The sequence below is a fragment of the Silurus meridionalis genome, chromosome 14 (assembly GCF_014805685.1).
Source record: "Silurus meridionalis isolate SWU-2019-XX chromosome 14, ASM1480568v1, whole genome shotgun sequence".
Lineage (NCBI taxonomy): Eukaryota > Metazoa > Chordata > Actinopteri > Siluriformes > Siluridae > Silurus > Silurus meridionalis.
In genome coordinates, this window is record NC_060897.1 from 12,653,743 (window position 1) to 12,664,479 (window position 10,737).

General features: G+C 38.3%; 1 non-coding gene across 1 annotated transcript; it reads right to left on the reverse strand.

Moving 5' to 3' along the window:
• Positions 1-9,058: 9,058 nt before the first annotated feature.
• trnas-aga lies at positions 9,059-9,140 on the reverse strand. Its single transcript has one exon. It is a non-coding gene; the product is annotated as a tRNA-Ser (tRNA).
• Between the last annotated feature and the right edge of the window lie 1,597 nt (positions 9,141-10,737).

Consider the following 10,737-nt stretch of genomic DNA (forward strand, 5'->3'; position numbering starts at 1 on the left):
TGGAGCTGCATATTGTTAAACGTAACCGTTTATCAGGACTCTGTCAGTGACGTGCAGGTGAGAGCCATTTAATGCTGCAGGAGTTTGTTTAAATGTGAAATTGTCGCGAGGCCAGCCACCATTCTAAGCCAAGGTATTTACTGCAGCCACTTTTTTTTCTTTTTTTTTTTTTTTTTTTTTTCTCGGGCCCTGAATGTAGCTGACTTTAGACCTTAGAAACGAGCACGAGGGACGTATGGTCACTGTCCTGAACCACACACCCGCTGGAGATTTCAGAGGCGCGTCTATTTACGGTGTCAAAACAACGTATGACCATGTATGCATACACACGAAACAATATGCACTAGGCGTGTATACACGTTTTAAACAGAAGATTGAAAGTGGTGCGATTTTTGATCTTTCATCATATTTCGCCAGGCCCCAAACTGGCACCAATAATACCAGTATGCGAAACCATAGAGTTTTTTTTGTATGTGAATAGTAGAGATATCAGCTTTCCTGATGTAACCGTGTTTTTTTTTTTTTCCCCCTTCTCTCCATTCTTAATGTGTGTTTTGAGCACTTTCTATGTCGGCCATTTTGATTCCTTTATGTTTTTATAAATATATTTTTCCCCACAGGTTTTTTTTTTTTTGTTTGTTTGTTTTTGTTATTGTTGTTCTCTCTGGATTAGTGCCTTTTTCTCTGGTGTATCCGTGTCTTCACCAGTTCCCACAGTGAGAGATGGTGATTCAGCACATTTCCTTGTAAACGCTTCCCCAATCGACACTTTGCACCAGTGTCTACATGGAACCAATCCTTACTATTTAAACATCTCACCTTCTCTTACTTTTTATTCTTGGACATGTGTTGACCGATCCTTTTTTTTTTTTTTTTTTTTTTTTGGGGCGGGGGTATTATGTTTTGGTTTTTGTTTTTCTTTGCTTTTTTCTTTTTTTTTTCTTTCAAATTAATAAAATGAAATTCAAAAATCTTGTGATGTGTTGTAATCTGTTTCCTGGCTTTTTGTCAGTCTGCACTACTTGGTCATTAAATCTTGATTAGCTCGTTCGGTGTGTCAGAAAGGAGGACCGTTTCACTATCGATCATTTCCTTTTATTCCCTATTGTGTTGTTATCAATCTTCCATCTTTTTTTTTTTTTTTCTTTTTTTTTCTTCCCCCTTCTTCAACAAGGAAGGAGGGTGATGACTTCTGCTGGCTTTCGGTATTTAATCTTATTCCTTATCACTTTTTCTCATTTTGAATTTTGACTCTTTCACCAGTCATTAAAATGTCTGTTTTTATAGTCGGGGCCAAATCTTGGCACCTTTGGTAAAGATGAAAGAAAAAAAAAAGGTTGATAGAACTTTGTTGTTTTTCGATTAATAATAGCCTTTAGAACAAATGATTAAAATAAATGTGCGCTAGGTTCTATTTCTAATAAGTTGTTTTAACATGCTCAATTGTGGAGGGTCTTTTGTTTGTTTGTTTGGGGGTTTTTTTATTAAAAAAAAAAAAGTGATTCATTTTAGTAATCACATGTAGCTTTTGGATTGCCAACATTGTCTAGGGAGATAAATACTGCTTTTAAAAAATATTTATTCACTGTTATCAGTAACTGCTTTACCCTGGTCAGGGTCATGGTGGATCTGGAGCTTATACTATGAACACACCCAGGATTGGAAACGCCAAACAGACAGTAACCAGAGCTCAGGATCAGACCTCGAGTCACCAGCACTACCTGTTATATAGGAAATTCCAAATAAGGCAGTGTTTTTTTTAATAAATATTAAAGATTTTATATGTTTTGCCACCTCACAGCTCCAGGGTCGTTGGATCTATGTGGAATTTTGCATGTTTTTCCTTAACAGGGTGACATTTGTTTATGATTTCTGGGTTCAAACGGATGTTGGGTTTCTGTATGTTCATCGTGATTGGAACCAACAGATTGCGATTAGGAGAGAGTGGGAAAGTTTATAGGACTGTGGTGAGACCTGCGATGTTGCATGGATTAGAGACAGTGGCATTGAGTAAAAGACAGGAGGCGGAGCTGGAGGTAGCAGAGCTGAAGATGTTGAGATTTTCATTGAGTGTTAAGGATGTACAGGGTTAGAAACGAGTTTATTAGAGGGTCAGTGCATGTAGGACGTTTTGGCGACAAGCTGAGGGAGGTGCGATTGAGATGGTTTGGACGTGCAGAGGAGGAACATGAGGTATATCAGTAGAAGAATTCTGAGGATGGAGCCACCAGGAAGGAGGAAAAGAGGAAGACCAAGAAGGAGGTTTATGGATGTGGTAAAGGAAACATGCAGGTAGTTGGTGTGAAAGAGGCAGATGTAGAGGACGGGGGTATGAAGATGGATTATTTGCTGTAGCGACCCCTAATAGGGGCAGCCAAAAGATGATGATGAGTTATCATTTGATAGCAATTACCTCGCCAATGCCATACATTCACATCATTAGAGTATTCTAGTTCTCTCAGTATCTAGTATTATTTATAATACATTTTCTAATATTTTTGTACTGCTTGCCTTAGAGTTCATTTATACAACTAAACAGTTGAGGGTTATTGGTCTTGCTCAATATTAGCAGCTTGCCAGTGTTGGGTTTTGCACACCTGGAACCTTCTAGTCAGAAATCCAGCATCTCAAGATCTTCCACTCCAGCTCATATAAACCATATCTTTATTGAGCTTGTTTTGTGCACAGGGTTATTGCCATCCTGAAGCAGGTTTGGGTCTCCTAAGAAGAAAAAGATTTTATGCTTCTACCCCTAAAAAATAAGGAAAGAACCATGTATAGCTGGAAAAGTCTGGTGTCACAATACTTTTGTCCTTATAGTGTATTAATTAAACAAAACCATTGTCAGGCTGGAACAGGAATTTATTAATTATTTGAGTAATTTGTGTTCATGGTTTTCATGGCTGTTCTCAAATCAAATAAGTAATTATTATTTATTTCACATAACTCGGAGCAGCACTCTGTTTTTTTTCTATTCAAATTGCATAAAGTGTGGTGAAGTGTGAGATGAGTGCTGTGTCTTAAAATAGTTGAGTTTTACCAGTGTGGCCTGCTCTGCCGGGTGATGTGGTGGTTATAAAATATGCAAAAACAGTTAGAACTCTGGTTCCCGTTACATGTGCGCTGCTGCTGCTGATAAGAGTTCAGGCTGTTTAAACCACACCACCTGCAAGTGGTTTTATGGTCGAGTGTAGCATATATTTTGTTATTTCCATTTTCCCTTTGAAATTGAGTTTAGCAGCTTTATAGGACACGTGCTGAATATAACCATGCTTGGCATCCTTTGATCTTTAACATTGGTTGTGTATTAAAAATAGCTAATAAGCACATTTTCGTTTTATTATTCGCAAACACTGCACCTGAGAAAAATCTCTGAGCACTGAAGGGTCTCTGATACAAGTGGGGGACAGAGGCTCGCCGATCCGATCCGATCCAACAGAAGAGCTACTGTAGCTCAAATTGCTGCAAAAGTTCATGATACATTGCTGCAGTGCCCCTGCTGAATCCTGTCCCCGGCCGAAAGCATTTACACTGGGCAATGTGCATCAAACTTGGACAGAGAAACCTTGCGTCCTGACGTTGCTTTGACGCATACCACCTAAACGTATTTAAGCCTTGTTGAAAACCAAGTTCACGCATGAGCTTGTAGTCCTCTGTTTCTTGTTGCTCTTCTGCCTCAAGGTTCAATGTGTTGTGCATTCTGAGATGCTTTTCTGCTCACACTGCTGGTTAGTTCTCTTTTTTTTTTTTGCTTGCCATAGCTTTCCAGTCTGGTCATTCCAAGTCCTTTTGACCTCTCTCTCTTCCACAAGCCATTTAAACACACAACCTTTTCTTCACCATTTTGAGTAAACTCTAAAAAGTGAACTATTCCCAGTAGAGCAGCTCTTTCTAAAATAGTCAAACCAGCCAATGTGACGCCAACACCCACGGCACAGATAATGTCACTGTGAACACATTTTACCCCCCATTCTGATGTTTGATGCAGGATTGGGTCTAGCAAGCATAAGTATTAAAGTGATCGATTAATTGTTCTTAATCATGGTAGCACTTGAAAATATTCAAAAGTTTTAAAATAAGTTCATAGTTAAGTTCATAGTATAGTATAGTTCAAGTGGGGAAGAAAATGGCAAGTATCTCTATTCATACATTTTATACATAACAAATAACTAAAATTATATAGATATTATAGATAGGCCACATGCCACATTTTACCCAATCAGAATCGAGTATTCATAGAGCCTATGGCCTAGATAAATAATATATTTAACAGACAATAAAAACTATGCTCTACATTTCATTTCAAGGGAGGAAAAAATTTAAACGTGAAGGTCATTACTGGCTGGACCATCTGTCCATCATTTTGCGGTCCAGCAGGTCATTTGGCAGTGCGTTTAATACGGTTAATGCATTACCGCCTCCAGCATCTTGGCTGAGGGAAACTAACATCTGGAAACCTGTATATCAGCACTGGTGCAGAGCTCCCTCCTTCTGTTAAAGCCCTGATGTTTGCAGGTGACGCATCATGAGTCATCTGTCTGATCCGAGACGGTGACGTGTCTGTGCAGCTGGTTTTCTGGCGCACACACGACGGCCTGGAACATGTGCAACCGGTAGACGTTAGGAGTTGCCCAGGACATCATATTACACCATAGCGCTGTGGAATTCTTGACACTGATTGGCTGGAAAGTGTTGATGTCTGACAGGAGTCTTGACGTAGATTTTATATATGTGCTCATCTGAACACTTTATAAAACTTTACATAGTAACAAATTACACACTTTGATGGTAGACGCCGCATATAATGTTTGTTTTCCTTGACAAATAGGTTGTGCTTTTGGAAGGAGTCTCCAGTGTGAGTGCTTTGTCAGAGGTAGAGCTCTAGCTTTTCTGACATGGGAACATGTTCAAGACAGAGAGCTGTACAGTCTGCACACATCTGTTATATCCTTATCAATACTATTATAAGCACTTAACACCCAAATTCCTATGGTATGATTTAATGTACTTGGCCAGAAAAAAAATTACAAAATAATTCTTTCTTCTATGTTCGTTCTTGGTAGGAGTATATTTGCTGTTTGCTGCCAGCGTGTGCATGTAACACGTCTGGGGTCACACCAGGGCTTTACAAACAGTACTAGAAATTTCCATGCAAACCTGTGCTCTGCCATCAGGTTAAAAAACCCGGCAGATGTAACTGTTCAGCCGCACCCCATGCAAATGTTGTCCCAAGATGCACACACACAGAGCTCTTTGTACTCCAGCGTCAGACTTTATCTTGATCTGCACACAGACACACTGCGCAGTAGTGTCCTGCTCTGCAGGTTCACCATCCTGGAGAAAAGACATTCAAAATCTTGGTTGCACGTCTAGATAAATAAGCGTATAACTCCGTGTCTGTAAATGATTAAATAAACACAAGAGAAATCCAAAGCAAATCAGTAATCAACCACCCTGTGCCTGCAAATCAACATCAATTCTTCAAGGTACACTTGCACACAGTTTTTCCAGGAACGTGGTTGTTTTCATCATCTTGGAGAACTAACCATCTTCTGTGGAACGTAGGCACATCTCAAATCCTTCTGTCTCTTCATGAGATCCCAGACAGATTCAAATACTTTGAGATCTGAACTCTTTGGGGTCAAACCATCACTTCCAGGATTTGTGCTTCTCTATGCTGTGTAATGCTAAAGATACAGTATCTCACAAAAGTGAGTACAACCCTCACATTTCAGCAACCATTTTAGATGTTCCCAAGGAACAATAATATAGAAATAAAACTTGCTTATTTTTTTTTAGAGTAGTCAATGTGCAGCTTGTATAGCAGTACAGATTTACTGTCCTCTGAAAATAACTCAACATACAGTCAATATTTTTTAAATAACTGGCAACAAAAGTGAGTACATCCTACGTGAACATGTCAAAACTGTGTGAAAGTGTCAGTATTGTGTGCGAGCACCACTGTTATCCAGCACTGCCTTAACCCTCCTGGGCGTGGAATTCACCAGAACTGCACAGGCTGTTGCTCTGATCCTCTTCCACTCCTCCATAATGACATCACAGAGCGGCTGGATGTTAGACACATAACACGTCTCCACCTTCCGCTTGAGTATCCCCACAGGTGCTCAATAGGGTTCAGGCCTAAAGAAATATTTGGCCACTTCATCACCTTCACCTTCAGCTTCTTTAAGTGTTTATGGGGTCGTTATTATGTTGGAAATTTTGCCATTCAGCCAAGTTTCTGAAGGGAGGGCATCATGTTCTGCTTCAAAATGTCACATCACATGCCTCAATAAACTGCAGCTCCCCAGTACCAGCAGCACTCATGTAGCCCCAGACCAGGATGCTACCACCACCATGCTGGACTGTAGGCAAGACACAATTTTCTTGGTACTCCTCACCACACATGCTGGACACCATCTGAGCAAAACAAGTTTATCTTGGTCTTATCAGACCACAGGACATGGTTCCAGTAATTCATGCTCTTGGAAAAGTTGTCTTCTGCAAATGGTTTGCAGGCTTTCTTGTAAGTCAGCTTCAGAGAAAGCTTCCTTCTTTCTTCATGGTCTGAGCACTGACCTCAGCAGAACTTCCGCTTCTGCAACCTCTAAAGCAATTCAGCTTATGCACCTGACGCACAGCATGAGGACTCAACTTCTCTGATGGACCCTTGTGAGGTCTGTTCCGAGGTGGAACCTGTCTTAGGAATCCCCTGTATGACCCGGGCCACTGTACTGTAACTCCGTTCCAGGGTGTTACCGATCTTCTTATAGCCCAGACACTCTTTGTGGAGAACAACAATTCTAATTCTCAAATCCTCAAGAGAGTTCTTTGCCATGAGGTGCCATGTTGAGGTCAGTATGAGAGAATTTTACTCAGAAGCACCAAATTTTACCTGCTCTAATAAAAGATACAGACAGACCCATGAACATAATGAATAGAACATGCACGGTTACACGACGTACAGCTGTTATCACTCACTTATGTTGCCAGTTATTTAGACAATAATGGCTGTATGTTGAGTTATTTTCAGAGGACAGTAACTCTGTATTGCTATACAAGCTGCACATTGACTACTCTAAAATATATCCAAGATTCAGAACGTTCAGAAGTCAAAAATGGCCTGTAGGTACGATTTTTCTCAACATGCTGGAATGTAGTCCAATGATGTAACACTGCCACCTACTGGATGTTTTTATTTTATTCGCATCTAAGAATAATCGTACAATGATTTTATTATACATTTTCCTATTATGTACCTGATTTGTTTATTTATTTATTTGTACAAGTGAACATTTTAGGCCAAATTCTTGTGTGTATTCATTCGTAATGTGTAACCTTATACTGGAACCCTGTGTTGCTACTCTCAGGTGTTTTGAGTTTCTCCGTTCTGACTGGTCAGAAAAAAAGGGGGGATTCATTTTCTTTTATAATAGCAGTTCAAGAGGAAGTGTTATCTATCAGTTAAATCACAGATTTATATTAATGCACTTCTACTAATATGTAGAGTAAATGCATAAACATCGAACAAAATATATAGAATAATTGATTCCACTGTACCAGCTCATACACAGAGACTTTGGGGTGTGCTGTCATGGGAAAGAGAGCAAAAATGCAATGTTTTGATACAAAGAACAGCATGTGCTTCTATTCTTGTTATTTGATGATAGTTAGATTTAATCTATGAAACCTGTTAGTTCCTTTTATCACTTGCAATTATATTTACAGCATTTTGTAGACACCCTTCCAAAGTATCCAGAGCATCTTACAACTGAGCAGTTATGAGTTAAGGGCTTTGCTTAAGGGCCCCACAGTAGCAGCTCGATTAGGTGAGCAATACATGACATACTATGCTGCGTCATTACTTATTTTACAATAATAAAGTCAAAATCGTCTCCAAACGTCTTGCAAATGTAAGTCATGCTGCAATGGTTTTTGGGTTTTTTTGTTTTTTTTTAGAGAGAAGAGGCATTTTGCTGGCAACCAGTCCAAACAAACCGTACTTGTTTAATCTTTTTTTTTTTACTGTACTGCTCTGAAATTGAACATTTAACATGCTAATTGTGGCCTTTCAAGTCTGAGATGATACTCTTGGGTTTTTTGCAGTTTCCCTGTGCATTGCATAGTCTGATGTTGGCGTGCACCTTTGGGAGGATCTTGATCTTGCAATTGTCTTGAATGTTTTCCATGCATAATAATCTTTCTGACCAGAGAATGATGAGCTTCAACTTGTCTGTATATAAAACTCTTCCCAAAGTGATCCGCAGCAACAGTCCTTTAATCTCTTTCCTGATGTCTTTCCTAACACACACAAGGACCAGCAAACTGCTACAACTTGGGCTTTTATAAAGATGGTCACACTTACTGAGGATCGATAAATCAATAGTAAATATATTAGCAGCTGCTACTCTTATAGAGTATAGAAATCTTATGGAAGTAGTGAGGCTGCACTTAGTCCTTTTACACCTTTTTGTATAATAATACAATAATACAATAATGATACGTTTATAAGAAAATAAAAATATCACCGTGTTGTTTACTTAGTTATAAAACTTGAAATGGACCTAATATCATTTTTACTGTTCTAACACTTAAAACACAGAAATCAAAGAGGGTGTACTGTAATTTGTACACGAATGTATTTAGCATATACGTTAAATAACACGCACAAATAATCCACTTAGCTAGTTAAAGTCATTAAGAGAAGTTCAAGCTTCCACGCTCGGTTTTAGACTGCGACTACTAGTGCATTGATTTATAAAGCAGCGCATTAATACAACGCGGTGATTAAACTGACCGGAACTACATGCGCATACAGTGGCATGGACGCACACCTTTCACCCAATCAAAATCGAGTATTCATAGAGCCTATGGCCTAGATAAAGTGACAAAATATTGAAGAAATTGGCATTTTTACATTTACATTTTATAAAATCGGTTTATTTACAATTTGAAATTAAATATATTTATATATTTTTTTCTCATTGGTCTAAGGCTTTTGATATTCATAGGCTTCATTCCGATGTCAGTATTAAGGAGTCATGGAGCAAAATGGTACCGTAGTCGGCAGGATTCGAACCTGCGCGGGGAGACCCCAATGGATTTCTAGTCCATCGCCTTAACCACTCGGCCACGACTACTGATAGGCGAACCGCCTTCTTACAGCGTATACAAAATGGAAGAACTCACTGTATATATATTTTTTTAATTTTCACAACTGTAGTACAGTGAAATGTCATGAAATGCGGTTTATTCTGTAACTGGAAATGGCTGATCATGGATGTGCGGTATAACAAAATGGTTATACATTTTTTTCAGTTTGACAAGAAAAAGACATTGTTCTACCATTTTTTTTTTTTTTACCTTCGACTGAAACCGAATCTTAATTTTCACATTTCGAAAGTAAAACCACGTGTTTAGCAAAGAGGCCTTTTTAAAATGATTTGGCTCATAGCCAAATCTCAAGCTGCTGTGTTCCTAGTATGTGTTCCAAACAAAAGATTAGAGAAAAAACAACAAAAACATCTAGTATATAGAAAAGAGACTCCTGTGCTTTGCATTGGGCAAATTTGTTTTCATATCATCTCACATTAATTTGTGAAATGTGAACATCGCCTGAATATGTCTATATTGTCGCACATTGTCTGTATTGTCTTGTCTTGTCTGTTTTTGTCTTTTATAGTCCAAGCTGAATGTATAGTTTTATATATGTCTGTACTCTGAGAGTCACTAACAGCTGGAACCAAATTCCTTGTGTGTGTCAACACACTTGGCCAATAAACCTGATTCTGATTCTGATTCTGATATCTCTAGACCCCAAAACATCTCACAAAATCAGGACCTCACACCAGTAACAGCTTTACAAACGCTAGTCTGACTGTGTATTTTCATTGTGCGTACACATCAATAAAGTTAAAGTATAACATTTTTAGTAGTGTTTATTTGTAACTTGAAGCATGCAGTAAGTGCTTTGCTCTGTTTAGGTTGTTGTATGTGACTCATGAAGCTGATTAGGGATGAATTTCTTGGCGAACACTGTTAGGAAGTTAAAATATTAAATCATTTTGAGGTATTTTACATTTTCTTCAACGATGCATAATTTCATATATACGTGTCAGAGCCTTCATTCTTGTTTTGAAATAGAACAAAATATTAAAATGATGAAAATTTCTATGAGCAGCTATGTGGCCAGATTTGTGACTTGAAATGTATAAATCCTGCTAAAAAATATAAATTACTACAGAAATTGTAATGGTTTTCAATACATATGCCACTACAAATGATCTACTGTTTAAACAATTACCAAATAGTTTCCAGTTTGATGATGTGTTTACGTCAATCATCAATCTTAAATCATTATAAACAAACCAAAGAAACAATCGAGAACTTTGGAAAGTGTACATTTAATGATGTCCTAATGGTTCCAGTTGATATCCAGTAGAAATAAATATGCTACCAATAGTAGACAACACATTATCAGTAGAGACCCACAGGTACTATTAGAGTTAAAACTCAAACCTATTATAACGAATAAAAATTGCGTGAAGTTTGCTATTGTTCTAGCAGCGAGGTCTCAGAAACATGATAAAACCCTGTTTGATGCTATAATTCATGTATGTATATAAATACACACACACACACACACACACACACACACACACACACGAAGATGAGGACCTGAGACAATAACAGTTTCTGTGAACAAATAGTTTGTAACAGTCGAGTTACACTGCAAAA